Genomic DNA, 15,730 nt, shown 5'->3' on the forward strand with positions numbered 1-15,730 from the left:
CCCATAAATATGCAACCTCATGTTCTGAATAAAAGTGACAGGGAAGAGCAGCTCAATAAGTTTACTGATACCCACATCTTAGATTAAGAATTATATAGTATTAATTTATTTTCCAGTATCTCCTTAGATACATTGGAAAAAAATGAGATTATCTTGCAAGAAGCTGTGTAAATAAATTGCACAAATGCCCCTAAGAAGTTACAGGCTGACTGCAAACAGTCTCAAGGCTAGAATGGCACCCCTTAACAATTAACTTCAGATTCCTGCTGAGACTTACATATAACACTTTAATCGCAGACAGCCTATAGAGTAGACGGATGCCTTCTTTATGCCAGATCCTTTAAAAGTGAAGAAATGTCCTTTCAAGAAAACTTTTCACTACTTTTTTTTTTTTATCATCCCCAAACAAGCCGGGGAGAAGGCATTTTAATATCATCATTAAAATAATTCTGACCTTAAACTAATATCACAAATTGGCTATTACTTGCAGTAAGAAACAAAAACGGTATTTGCATGCTGGTTGGAAAAATGCTTCCATTTAATTGCTTGTGGAAGAAGCACTTTATTTATAGACATACTGTGCAGGAGGAAATTTGGCTCTCCTACTATATAATAAGATGCATGGCTCCCTGCCAGGACGCTGGCTATCCCAGGACATTTGGTGTTCCATATACCAAGAATGTGGAACTGTGCTGCCTATAAACAGAAGGGGCTTTTTTTTTTCCAAGGATACTTTGACATGCTTTTTCTTGGATGCAAAAGTGAAGAATTAGTGCAGCAGTTATGTGGTTGCAAGAGAAGGAACATTATTTAGTATACTTATCACCAGATGCTTTGATTAGCTAAGGAATTACTAAAATATTACTTACCACTCTTCCTTTTACCATTTATGGAAGCTGCTGAAAAAATCCTCCTGGATTTTATGGGTTTTGAATATAATTCTCAAAAATCAGGGTATTACTTACACAAGTATTTCCACTCAGCAGGATGACTCACATAAATAAGGATTGCAAGACTGGGATTTGCTAATCTGTGAGAGACAGAGCATCCAATTAATTAATCTGTTTATTTAAGTAGGAGTTTCTTGCTCTTTATTATCTTCAGTGTCTCTGACCACAGCGGAGAGAAGGCAGGGTGGGAGGGGGAGGGGAGTTAAAGACGGATTTTTGAAGGGGAGCCATAATTAGCTCAATCCTTGGATTGAACTCAGGAATGTTGTTGCTGCTAAATAGTTCCTTAAATGGAATATTTATAAACTAGAGGCAAAGCTGTAATATTAGAAGGGAAGAAAAACCCAAAATAAAATAAATTTAGATGCAAAAAACCCGAGGTTAATGCCCTGGCACGATGACATAATCCAACCCAGAGGACAGGGAACGAAAAAACGTGTGACCGACAGTAAATCAGTGCGTAGTGCGCAGCTCTGTTGGAGCCCAGAGGGGATCGTGAGACTTCAGAGGTTGGATCACCCCTGAAGATCCCCAAAACAGTGCCTGGCTCGCACACGTGGGCCACAGAGCCTTGATGCCTCCCACCTCCCCCTGTCATGCCCTGCAGCCAAGGTGCCTTAGGGTTTTCACTTGGTCACCCCTCTCCTCCCTCCTGCCCTCCCCAGCAGCCACCCCATGAGGGATTCCTGCCCAAACAGATGGAAACAAGAAGCTTTGCCCGGAAGCTGCCAGGCTGTTTTTTGCCTGGTCTTGCAGCCCTCCCACAGCAGGCATGAGGCTGGGGTCTACCTCAAGGCATGTTGCAGCTGCTCTGAAAATAAAAATATATTTTACATCCATGCCTGCCCAGCCATGCCCAGCCATATCCTGGACCCAGCACAGTTTATTCAAAGCAGATTTCATTTTTTATCACACAATCTATAAGGTCTGATCCAGCTACCATGGAAGTCATTTGGACTTAAATAGGGACAAGTTCAGGACCACAGTTACTTTCCAAGCAAAATAAATCATTAAGCTATGATGCAAAGGATTTGTGCCAGGCCTCCACACAAGACTGAATTTAATCACTGCAGATCAGGGTATTTGGGGACAACATCTATTTTGTAACTTCATAAAAAAAAAAAAAAGAAAGAAAAAAATCAAATAAGTGAGCCACAGCTTGTCCAAAATTTAAAATTATTTTCCACATTTAATATTTTTTCATAGACGAACTTTACTTGCACTGTAATATCCCAAGGAAGCTTGTTAAATGGCTTTCCAAGGCTATATGATCTTTATTAAAAAATTATAGCATTGTCTCCTAGACACAAGGAGAAAAAGGAATAATCTATTTTTCAGATCAAGCTCTTGAAGGCTTGCAGTAGTGGAAAATAAATCTTACAAATTCTCTCTCAATTTCCATTTAACATTTCCTGTTCCAAATGCAGAGACAGTTGTCTCCTAAATGCACTGCAGTGCGTTCATAAATTGCAGCAATACTCTTTCCTTGACAAATCCATTTCAAATCCAATAAAAAAATAATGGGATTAACTGCTTGGAAATTTAGTCAAATAGTTTATTTTAATAGAGCAAACCCCAGTATGTTAATATATTAAGAGCACAAAACAAAGTTAGTAAGGGGAAATGGAAAGCAGAGAAGTAGAGAAGCAATGGGATTTTCTTGCACCTGGGTGTAAGTGGTTGTGTAGGAATTTGATCCTGAAATGTGATTTCCCCTGAGTGGTGACTGCAAGCGATGCTTCACACAGAGCCCAGGGGTAACCCCATGAGGGAGAGGAAGGAGGGAGGACATGAGGCTGTATGGTCAAATCACAGCATGGGGAAGAGCTTCCTCCTGGTTGCACCATACAGAAAATATTACAAGCTTTTTGTCTGCTGTCACTACAGATGTTTGACCCAACCAGTGTACACAGAGCTGTGGTGGCAGCTCGGCATCTTCATCAGCACCAGTGCTGGGAGAATACCAGCAATGGTGCTGGGAGAACTCTGCCACATCTTACAATGCCTTTCTGTACAGGAGAGAGTAGGGACACAGAAGTGTAACATAACTTCTCTGAAATACATGTACACATACATATACATACATGCACACATATATATATGCATGCATATATGAGAAAGTTTTCTTCTACATTTTTTCCCTTGACCATTTTATTTAAGATGTAAAACTCATAGGGAGAGGAGGTAAAGAGGTAGCAGGGAGTGAAGTTCTGCTTCTTAATTGATGTTTGTGGAACAAAATGAGTTACATGGTGAACACACTATTTCTGACTAGCCCTGAGGAGCTATTGTAATAAATACAGTAGATAGGCTTTTGTGTGGGCCAGAGAAAATGATCAAAACACTGTAGCCAGCTCTGTTTGGTTTGGCATTGCCTAAACTACAAGTCCTTTTTTAAAAAACAAGCTATAATTATATTGGTAGAAAAACCCTAGAAAAGAAGAAATACACTTTATTTGGAGCCAATTCTATTCAGATATTTGAATGTCTCATTTTCTAGCAAGAAATTATTTTTAAACTTTTTTTTTTTTCTGTTCATCTGTTTCAGTTGCTTGGTTCTTCAAGCAAATCACACACACACACACCAAAAATACTAATAAAAATAAATAAATAAACTGCATGACTGGAATTTACCACATAGCTGTAAAAGCTTTAGTTGATTCAGATACATAAGTATAAATAAAACGTGGTGGGAGCGTGAGCTGAGTTAAATATTGATTGGTAAACTATATGGATGGTTGAGTAAACATGGATGGATGAGTAAATGTTGAAATAGTAACACACTGTTGTAATTTATGAATTTTCCGATCAAAGTTATTTCCAAAGTATTTTTATATTTGAAGACAAATACACTCCTAAGTGTTTATCATTTGCAAGCTGTTTGTTGTGTATTTCTTGCTGGTTGCTGTTCATGACTCATAACAAAACACCTCAGGCACATGGAACTGTTTTTTTTCTCTTCTTGGAGGACAAAAAAATGAGTCCTTCAGGAACTGAACGTCATATTTGTAATGTATTCTTTTTTTTATTTTTATTTTTTTATTATTTTGTAAACCCTCTAATTAGCACAAATGATTCCAATCACTTTTTGTAGAAAAGGAATTGAAACATTTCAAAATATCTTGCAAATAAATTCATTACGCTTATCACTCTCTCCCCGCCCATTCCTTTGCCATTCCTATGCAGCTGTGCACACATGGCCAAAATTAAAGGATTCTCCTATCACAACATATGACATCAGAATTTTCTATTAAAAAAAAAAAGTGCTACAAACACCTACTATGTTCAAAATAAGCTTCCTGGTAATGTTTTCATATGTTATGTTCATAGATAGAGAAATACTCCGGGGCAGAAATCTCTACTGGACATATGAATACGCTATTCACCCAGCTCACCTATGATTGCTTCTGTGAAGGCTCAGCACCTTTCAAGTCAATCTTACAGGCCTTCGATCTAGAATAGCAAACATAAAGACTATAAAATCTTTTATAGTTACAAATAGGTATGAAATTTATTGAAAAAATAATAATCCATGAACTTAATAGATCTACTGCCAGCCTCAAAAACTCAGGAAACACAGTCAGACCCAATGACTGTAAGATTAATTTAAGAACTGGAATTTTAAGAATTTTTGGCCTTTGTCTTCTATTTTTTAAGTCTTTGGGGCTCAGACTTGCATGTTTTTCTCTGCAACCACAAGAGCTAAAAGCATCCCTTTTCAATGAAAGCTGAGAATCACAGGTAATGAGATGTCTCTAGGAGCTGGCGTTCGAAAGAAAAACACCAAACGTCATGAGACTTGTAATAAAATCAGAAGTGTTGGAAGCACTGTTATAGTCCTGCTTTCAGAATACAACAATTCTCGTAAAGTACAAAATAGTGCATGCAAAACCATTTTCATATTAATACCTCTACATTTTGTACTTACAATGGTAGGCTGAGGGTCATATGGCTGCTTTTTTCATACCACAACAATTTACGGGGCCATGACAACAAAATTCAGTTGCTAAAAAACAATATAATTCGAAGACCAAGGAAAGGAAACAGACTAGTAAATCAAATATGATTCTTGTTCCTACTTACTATGGACATAATCTGACTTTTCATCTCAAAGCTTTACCTTACGTGACCCTCTCATGGGAGGGACTACAGAACTTCTTCTAAATGGAGAAAAGTGCTTTGTGGGTGGCAATATTTTCCCTGAAAGGGAAAAAGTTGCAAGCATCACGTCAGGAAAGTAAAGGAAAAGACATCACACATTTGGAGTGCTGCAAGCAATAAATTTATTGTCAATAGTCAACTTTAAATAACATCATCTGGGGAAAAAATCCCTATAGAACCACAGTGTGGATGAGAAGAGAATTTTGATCACTTGAGTTCTGACATTTTTATGAATTTAATTTAAGGTGGCAAGAAGTGACCTAGTAAAAATGGCTGAATGCCTACCAAAGGGGGAAATAAATAAATAAATAACCCTAAAGAAAATGAAACACTTTTTTTTTTTTTTCAGAAGAAAGTCTTTCATAGCTGTTGATGTGTTTTTAGGTTTCAAGCTAAAAGTATTTGGAGCAATGTTTCAGAAGCAGGACAATAAGAAAAAACAGTCACAGAAACATTTCAAATACTCCGATCTCAATTGCTTTTAAATGAAGGGTGACTTTGTAGCATAAAATGAAAACTGGAGCAGGTAATTGGGGCTCTTGATTTGATTAATTTCTTTTGTGACTTTGGGCAAGTAAAGTGATTTACTATTCATCAGTTTTTACAGAGATGCCATATTTCTGTGAAGCAAAGAGATCCGCTACTTTCAGACGTGCACCCAGCATAGACTTTGTGACCCTTAGAGGAAACTATATTTTAAAAAAATCTTGTATTTTCCTGTCCCTCCTTCTTCTGCCCCCTCCCACTCATACATATTTAATGGCACGTTGCAGAAAGGAAAAGATTTAAAGTGATGCCTTTGATATAAAGAGCATTTTTTAGGCAATGAATAGTAACTGTATGCTCTTCCTAGATGTGCACAGAAAAGGACAAGAGGTAACAAACATGAGTTGCAGCAAGGGAAACTTCAGTTAGATATAAGAAAAAAAATCTTCACAAAACACTGAAATGTGTTGACCAGAGAGATTAAAGCTTCTCCATACCTGTTGATCTTCAGAACTTGGCAAAGAAGCGAACAGTAAAATTGGCCCCACTTTGAGAGGGGAGTTAGATCAGATGTGATTATGATGAGTCAAGTCTCCTTTTCATGCCAAGGATAGAAGTTTGTGAGGTCTCTGGGTTGATGAGGTTTTTGTCTTTTAATTCTATGCCATTAGAGCAATCTAATTTCCACATTTTTTCTCCTTTAGAAGGATGATGGTTTTCATTCTAAGTGCTACTGCTGAATTTAATGTCCTGCCTTCACTGTGTACATTCAGCCCAAGGTGTGACAGTTGTTCCTATGGATAGGAACAATAAGCAAGCTTTAATCTACCATCTTCAAGACCTGCTAGCTGAACAAGTTATAACAGCATGGAACTATTTACGAATTTCCTCAAATATTTGATGTCATTTTTGATGCAAGATTTTGCAAATATTTTGCATTGCATGCTACCACAACCAAGTGTAATATCTAAGCTGTTTTGGATATACATCCATAAGCTGTAATCATGCATCTGACTGAAAGGTGCTAGCAAAATTGGTATGGTACTAGCCTGAATAAAGATGTCCTATGTAGAGTACCTAACAGATGAGGTTCCTGTGTCTTTATCCAGAAGCAGACCCTTAAACACTAGGAACAAATACATTAGTGCTATTTTTGTAAAGTGTCTTTCCATGTAGTCTTCAGTTTTGCTTGCTATTTGCAGTGGCATCTTGGGTATTTATCCAATAGTTGCCATCTTGTTGCTCTGCTGTCCTGCCTTCTCTGAGCTATCAAAGGTATCAAAAAGGAATCAAAAAAGATATGAAAAGCCCTGGGAAGCCCAGGAGCTGTGGGTGAAGACTCAACATCCACAGAGGAACATTCTCCTGTCAAGTTTTTGACGTGACAATCAGGGAGCACATCTTTAAAAAAAAAAAATAACAAATATAAATAAACAAAAACAAAATCTGGGGAACTTGAGATACACTCACGAAGCACCTGAGATCATTTCAGGAAGGTTTTGGGGACCTTGTTCTGTACTAGATAACCTAACAAATTGCTGTTATTGTTGTTGAAATAATACACATCCTCTAGATATGCCAGACCTTGAATTTCCACAGGATGGAGCATTGGATTTGCATTGGGACAACTGCAGCAAGTGAGGTCTGCACTGTTTTTGAGATCCTGGGTAAGCAATCATGTCATCACATGTATGAGGATGCTGACCTTTCTGTGCTTTCCACAGTGAACACCATTTTGTGAGACACTGCACCATAAAAAGTGACAGCACTGCTCCAATTGAAACACGATTATCAAATCATGTGCAGCTCCCCAGCTAGAAAGAGGCTCGTCATCCAGATGAACAAACCCACATGTCATGCTGTTAGTCAGTCACCTGTATATCTAAATTAATTGCTACATATGCCAAATAGGATTCCCATTTACCTATTTCATGCATGCAAGTAACTATCAGAAATCTTGAGCTATTGCAGAGTTGGGTTCAGAAAACTGTCAAACAAACCAAATAAAAGTGTCTGTTGTATGGGAAATACTCGCATCACCAGACGCTACTGTGATCCCACATGAACTGAAGTTGGATCTGTGAGGAGATCCATGGAAGACCACACTCCAGCTTGCATAATTTCACACTAGTCTTACCAAATGTGGTTGTGAATTCATGTATTCAGCTGGGGGCCAGTTTTGGAGAAGGACTTGAAATGTATTGTAAGTTTATGAAGCAGACCAAGCTGTGGTTAGGGCACCAAGTTTGTCTAAGTTGTAGACAAAACCTGAGTTACTCTTGATCAGACCAGATCTTGTCTGTTTTTTTCTGACTAGCTGTCCAGAATTTCCTGAGTGAATGAATAGACAGCCCTTTTCTCAAGTGAATAAGTCAAAGAAAATTCTAAGATGCTCCACTTTAGAAATTACTATGATCACTGGATATAAAAAACACTTTCCTTGGTAAATAGTGGCTTTTCTTAAAGGCATAATTCTGAGTATCATTTTACTCTCAGTGATGATTAAATTTTCAGATTGCGACACCTTAACAATTGACCTTGATCAAGGTTTTGAATTGCCCGTCATATGAAAAGAGCTTTAGACACCAAGCAATTATTTAGTGATAGCCATCAGGATAAATATTCACCAAAAAGAAAAATAGAATGAGTGCACATCTCAAATAGTAAGTGCAAAAAAATATAATCAAAGTCAAAACTTAATTTGCATGTGTCCACAACTCGGCACTGTAACTTTTCCCTCCTCAATTTCCATCTATTGGAACATACCAAAGGTAAAATTTAAGTCTTCAAAATAAAATTACATCTTTTCAATAGCTATCATGAAAGATGAGGAGCAGAAATCTAATGTCAAATCAAATTAAAGCACATTATGGTGCAAATTCTATTTGCATTTTTCACATTTTAATATCTTGACTACTTACAAGCTAAAGAGACATTCTATGTAGACACAGCTACTTCTGAAATCAGAGAAAAAGCACAAATGACTTGCTTTGTTTCAAAGCAACAATGATGTATTCAATTAGAATCAAGCTACTTGCTAAATTTATTACATTAGAAGAGTGTTTATTACAAACAGATTCTCTATCCGTTCTTTTATAAGGAAAGGAGTATCATATTCCAAGGAGAAACTACTCAAGGTGAAGTAAAAATTTTGAAAAAAACTTGGAAAGAATTCACGTACTGAAGTCCTGCCCACATGTCAGAGAAGGTTTTATTTATTCCTCATGACTACAGGGGGGGAAAAAGCAAATATTGCTTACTTGACACCATAAATCAGCACAATATCTCTCTATAGACAAGTGAAGAGTATCACCCTCTTTCCAGCAACAGTACATCGAGTTAGCTGGTATCTTTGTTATGTCCTCTACATACGCTTTATCCTAAAATACAAGAAAGGCTCTCCTCATATGCCTTGTTGCATTTCAGTTTAGAAGAGATAAATCTCTGTGTAGATGTTTCATTGAGCAGAAAATTTGAGTCTGGCCCCATCTGAGTTGTCATTTGCAAGGTGAAAAATTAAATACTACTTAGCTAAATGTTTATAATTCTTCTGGATGTGAGGAAAAGATCAAGGGCATAAGTAGAATAGTTGGTATGGGGACACATGAACACAAAGACAACTTAGAGTAAAGAGGGATAAACTTCTTTTGTTAATAAGTTGCTGGCTGCACCTATAGACCTAATGAGACCAACTGACATGTCCAAGGAATGGACTGGGACACTGTGTCGACCAACAGGAGTTTTTGTGCATTGTGAGTGGAGGGCACTAGGTTGCCTTAATCCCACTTCACCTGCAAGAGACCGCAGACATGCAACAAAAGAGCAGTTATGTAATTTGATGCTATGGAGTTATCTATATTGACATAACAGCATGCAGTTACCCTTAAAGTCCAACCTTGAAAGTCAGAAAAGTGAAGAACTGGAAAACAGATCCATACCCATCATATATGTATGTGTGTGTGTGTGTGTGTAAGTACACATTGATGACTTCTGAGAACTCAGGATAGGCCTCTGGGAGAACATGAGGCCTGAGCTCAGAACTGAGGTATTGGCCACTTGGATTCGAGAAGCATCCATGATCGAGCCACCTGGCAGTGCTGAGGACATCTGTCCCTCTTAGCCCACCAACCCTGACCCAATAGCAGACTGTACCTGAAATCTCACAGCTGTCAAGGCCTTCGGCACCTTGCTTTAGACCGCAAAGCCAGACCTGTGTTAGAACTGGGCTTTCTGTGGAGATGCAGACACACCCTCTTTAAAAAGTCTCATATCAACATCATCCCCCCCTTTCTTACCACCCCCCAGCTAAGATTTAAGTACCTGTACAGATTTGGGCCTAACTGCTTAATTTGGGAAACCTACTGTAAACCAGCATGGCCATGAAAGCCCATTATTTTAAGCTTCCATTTTCTTGAAGATCTCTTTATATGTGTTGTGACAACAATAAAAACGCTCCTTCAAAGGCTCATCTCCATTTCAACTTTTTACATTAAACCTTTTTTCTTTGACATTTATTTTAGTTAATCTAAGGCATTTCACAAAAATACATAGACCCACCATTTGTCAGGGACACTCAAGATGTCTTTTCAAGTTGTTGGGTTTTTTAATACCTCCTTGTCTAAAGACCAGGTCAGGTTGCCCATATCCCTTTGTGAAACTGCAATACCTTTACTACACCTATCATCCTAGCATTGCTGTGTCCAAGAATTGAGCTCTTCAGCAAATATATTTCTAAGTACTACGTGGACTAATGCTTTGCTGAGTTACTCTTTCTCCTCACAGCAGAGATGGACTACTACTGTCCTTTTCTAATCCTGACAAAATCTCTTACTGTTCCATATTGCTAAGAACTTTTTCAAGCATTTCTGTGGTAATTTGTGATAATTTTGGCTGGAGTTTTGGCTAGAGTTAATTTTCTTCATAGAGGTTCACACAATGCTGTTTGGGATTTTTGATGAAAATAGATGTTTTGAGTTGTTGCAGAGCAATGGTTACACAAAACCAAGGACTTTTTTTTTTTTTTTTTCCTTCTCATGCTGCCCTGCCAGTGAGGAGGCTGAGGGTACCAAAGAAGTTGGGAGGGGACACAGACTGGACAGCTGACCCAAACTGGCCAAAGAGATATTCCATACCACATGGTGTCATGCTCAGCAATAAAACCTGGAATAAAGAAGGAGGAAGAGAGGAACATTCAGAGTGATGGCGTTTGTCTTCCCAAGACACCATTATGCAGATGAGTCCTGCTTTTCTGGTTGTGGCTGAACACCTGTCTGCCAATGGGAAATAGCAAATGAATTCCTTGGTTTGCTTTGCTTGTGTGCACAGCTTTTGCTTTACCTAATAAATTGTCCCTATCTCAACCCATGAGTTCTCTTGCTTTTACCTTTCCAGTTCTCTCCCCCATCCCACCTGGGGAGGGTGAGTGATCAGCTGTAAGGCTCTTAGCTGCCTACCAGGGCTAAACCACAACATAACTTCACCAATACCCCATGTCACCCTTTCTCCCTGTTACCCAGCTTACTTCTGAGAATCTTCCCCTTCATTTGTGTGGTCAACTCAAATTCTTTTGAGTTCTTGCTTTTGGGTAGGATTCAGAGTAGTGAAAAAGACAACATCAGATTGCATCTCTTTAACAAGAGGGCTTCTGACAAGCTACTTTTGTGCTTTAGAAAAGTTCTCTCTTCTGATACTTTCTCTGAAACCAGCAAAACCAACCCAAACTGGATGCTGCAAAGTAAGTGCAACAAGCTTTGTATTACTCCAATGCTCAAAGCATTTTTTTCCTCACTGATTTTCTTGTGATTAAAAAAAAAAAAAAGCTTAGAAATTCTCTTTTATTTTAAATTTCAGTCAATGTAACTGCAGATAGATACTGGTCTTTTTTTTTGGCAACTTGCAGGTGGGAGTTTTGCAATCAGACTTCTGGCATGTACCAGTTCTGAGTCTACTCTGAAACAAGGAGGTTTGAATTTTGCTACTTGGAAGGCCAGAAAGGGTCAGGCTCTGCCATTCAAAAGCAGTCTCAAGATGTTTGGATAGCCATCAGTAAAGGATGCAGCAGTGGACATGGCCAGGCCTACTGTGTTAAGAACAGGGAGGTGCAGGGTCAGGAGCTCTGGAGCACAGCACTGACTCTCTAAGGGAGAGAGATAGGATCCCAAGATGAAGGGTCCATAAATATATTTCCCTTCTTCTACTTTGGTGTCCAAATGATCTGACAAACAACAAAGGCTTATTTTGAAATGAAGGATGAGAAGGCTTGACATTAATGTCTTTTTTTCTGAAGTCTAAACCATAATGGGCCACATAATAAACATAACTCATGGTTCTTAGATTCTTCCCAAGTTCTCCTCTTTAATAATGTTTTGCCTGTTGTCAACTGAACTGTCATTTGCAACAGGCCATCTCACTTACAGGTTCCAAGCAATGAATAAAGATTTAGCAAAGACTGTGTGTAGGACAGTATACAGGCACAAAGTATACAAAGTAGTATTTATACTCTGCATACTATTAAGACTTATCATTCAGCTATTCTTAACTGCATACTATTAAGACTTATCATTCAGCTATCCTTAATCTTATTTTTCCCTTTTGATTAGTGGGATTGGTAGGTTTAATCCACTTCATCTCTGTCCACCTCAGTGTTTGTCACTATAAAATAAGATAATGGGGGAAGTATAACATGTACAGTCTATAATACTTATAGCCAGTTCTTAATATTAGTGGGAATTTTGCCACAGAAAAAAATGTCAAGATCTGCTTATGATGTTTAGCTGTCTCATCCACTCAGGTAGAACTCTATAAAGTTACACCATTACAGGAAACACTCAAGAATTTGTCTTCCTAAACTGATTTGTTAGGGGTTGGTTTTGTTCATTTTCAGCAGCCACAAGAATTGTTTCTAAACATTAAAAAGTATATAAAACAACTTTTAATTTAAAACACTCCTGCAGAAAAAGTTCACAGAGAAAACAGCTGTTCTATGCACAATAGTGACACAGTGACTTACAATGACTAATTAATGAGAACACCTGGAGTATCTTTCAGAGCTAAACTGGAAACAAAATACTGGAGATTAGGTTTTCAAGCTACTGGTGGTCCCCACTAATCTCTTTCAGGTGTAAACCACAATGTACGTGGAAAGCAAAATCTGACTCATTCCTGCGAGACAGGAGGTCTTCGGGCTAATAATTGCAGCATGTAGTTTCCATAAAATTTACAAGGTTGGCTTTAAATTTTAGTAGTGGCAGGCCTGCAATAAATGCCAATGAGGTCCATCAAAATGAGTATTTGTGTGTGTCCTCATAAAAATAGATCAATCTTTTTAACAGACTCCATGCAGAGGAATTTGTATAATTACAACACATATCTACAGCTTTAGAGTCCTTTCCACACCAAAAACAACATGCAAAGTCATAAATACAGCGGAAAAATAAACACAGGAACATAATAAAAGAGATTTGGTTGGGTTAAGTTGTTCTCTCTCAGCTGCCATGTTGTAGCTAACAGAGTTTCCACTAGGGGTGGGCAAAGGGATTATTTTCCTTGTTTGTCAGCTTTCCTCTCACCTTTGCCTCTTGCACTCTTGGGGATGGCAAGTGAGTCTGTTCACATAAAGGAAAGGAAAGGGAGAATCAGAAGGGAGGAAGGGTTCCACCACATTCATTCCCAGACCTTACATTAACTCTTATCGTGCTGGTCTTGATAGAGACACTCAGCAAGGAGTGAGAGACACAAAGCAGCCCAAAAGAAAGGACAAATTAAGTTCACATCTTCTGTGTTATGCCTATAACTTGCCAGTTCCACAGTCACAGCTGAATTGTCAACTCCAAGTAATAAAATATGGTTTATGTACGAGATTCTCTACCATGCCAAGTTTCCACACAGTTCAGCTGAAGAGGAGGAGAGGTTATGATTCACTGATTCTCTCCCCAGCCCTGCCACAGCTCTCATCCTAATGAATTATCCACCAGCAGGGGAGAGCTGGAGTGTTGTGTGTCACATATGCTCCTCATCCAAGCTTACCTCTGCTGCCAGGGGCAAGAGCTGTGGAGCATGGAAGCAGGAGCGGCCAGGGGTGCAGAAGCTGGGGAAAACGGCGTTTGGAGACCTGTATATATTTTTTGTATAGTGCTCTCCCTAATAATACTAGAGACAGGGTTTTATAGGTGTTTATATACCTCAAGTACAGATAGGCATTTAGTGAGATCTTCAATTAATTATCTCCTAATTTCTATAGGTCATAGGAGATTTAAAGGCTCAGGAGGCATTTTTCTACACCTTTAGACTCCTAAGTGTCTTTAAAAGGTCTGGTCTAAAAATTATTCATTCCTTTCTAGATTGGTTTTCTTCCCCCCCCCCCTCCCCTTTTTTTGGTGTAATTTGAATAACCACATAGTATTGCATTGTTTTAATGGACTTAATGGATTCCATTTTTTTGTATAGCAGCCAGAAAACAGAGACTAAGTGTGGGATTCAATTTGACTTATTTCACATGTCAGAAAGTAAGGTGTATGAATCTCAGCTAGTTGCCTGATCTTCCTGTAATCACTGGATAGAGCAGACACCTCTGAAAGGGATGAGTCATCCCCTAGAGGTGCCCTTCTCCCTCCATTGACCACAGAGGGAGCATAGACAACAAACTCAGATTAGATGCCTAATTCATAACAGCTGAAGCCAGATGAGATGAATTCCTCCTCCTACAGTGATTTAGCCAAAGGCATATAGAAAACAATGGGAGAGCAAAACACTGAATTCAGTCTCCCAAACCTCCAGCTAGTGTTTAACCACTGAAGTGAACTTCCACTTGAGAGGAGGTGTTGAAGGCTCTTGCCAAAACTATTCCAATTTGTACATGACAGAAAACAATGAAAGTTGTGCTGACTAATAACTACAGAGTTGGGAACTGGAGGGAAGCAAAGGGAGATATTCAAGTTTGAAGCCCTTCCCCAAAAAACAACCAGTTCACAAGAGAAGAGGTAAGGCATGTAAATGCTATACCCACCCAAAAGAAGAGTGTTGCTAATGGAGGAGCAGGATGCTGCCCAGCCATGGGTCCCAACAACAAGAATAACACATCCAAAGGCAAAACCAGTTCTAGGTGACCATCTGTGCTATCTTGCCCCATCATGCATCTGTCACACTACCCCATCAAGGTTAAAAAGCACACATTTTTACCTTAAAAATATAACCATAATTAATATTGTAACAGTTGTTTTCAAGTACTTCAAAATCCTAATTCTGAAGTCCTGCAACAATGTGCAATGCTAACTCCCTGAGACACAAGAATGAAGAGCTCTTATAAAAGAATGAGGTCAAATATGATTTGCATTAAAACTTCCTATTTCATTTGAAGTTTCTTTTTATCATTTTTCATGACATCTTATGTTTGTTTCTCATTCTGACCAGGAAATTGTTCTCCCACCAATGAATCCTGTGGGAAGAGGGTTTGAAACGAACTTAAGAGGCAAGTCTCCTTTCTTATTTTTTTTTCTCCTTACGTTGCCTATGAGATTTTAAATAACAAAAAGTACCAAAAAATACAACTTTTCATTACGAACCCAACTGATTCAAAAACAATTGCTTCAAAAGTTAAAACAGAAAGATACCTCTAATGGCTGCTAAAGGCAAGAGAAATTTTTCAAAGTCCCCTAACTGTATACTGTCTCCTGCTCTCAGCACACTGTAGAACTTTTTGTCATAACACTTCCCTGTCCCCCTCTTCTTCTCCCTCATTACTTTTAAATGATGTTCAAGAATACAAAACACCTGAGCATCTACAGCAGATGGGGAACTCACTAGCAAACCCTCTGTTGTCAGTCAGGGCAGGCTTTCTCTCCACCTGTGGCTTGCAAAGCACTGGGCAGAGCACAGACACAGATGGACTACAGACTTGTCTTTCAGGACTGGGGTCTGGCAGCAGCTATTCGACATAGCCAATAAACTTATTATCATCTTCTAAACACTTATTGTGGTCACACTATGATCTCAGAAGTTCAGTACGACATGCAATTACTCTTATTCCAATCAGAAAAACATCAACCAGTAATTTTGTGTTATTCACATTTTACTTGTGTTTCTGCATGACTTTGAGCTTCTTAACACTGTCAGTCACTGCAGTGCCTGAACACCTC

At 38.6% G+C, this 15,730-nt stretch overlaps 1 long non-coding RNA gene across 1 annotated transcript; it reads right to left on the reverse strand.

Moving 5' to 3' along the window:
* Nucleotides 1–12,444: 12,444 nt before the first annotated feature.
* On the reverse strand, nucleotides 12,445–15,274 carry LOC106033751 (uncharacterized). The gene is made up of 3 exons (XR_001205533.3): nucleotides 15,206–15,274; nucleotides 14,602–14,774; nucleotides 12,445–13,201 (listed from the first exon to the last, which is right to left on the reverse strand). It is a non-coding gene; the product is annotated as an uncharacterized lncRNA (long non-coding RNA).
* Between the last annotated feature and the right edge of the window lie 456 nt (nucleotides 15,275–15,730).

This window comes from Anser cygnoides, chromosome 5 (assembly GCF_040182565.1).
Source record: "Anser cygnoides isolate HZ-2024a breed goose chromosome 5, Taihu_goose_T2T_genome, whole genome shotgun sequence".
NCBI classification, from domain to species: Eukaryota; Metazoa; Chordata; class Aves; order Anseriformes; family Anatidae; genus Anser; species Anser cygnoides.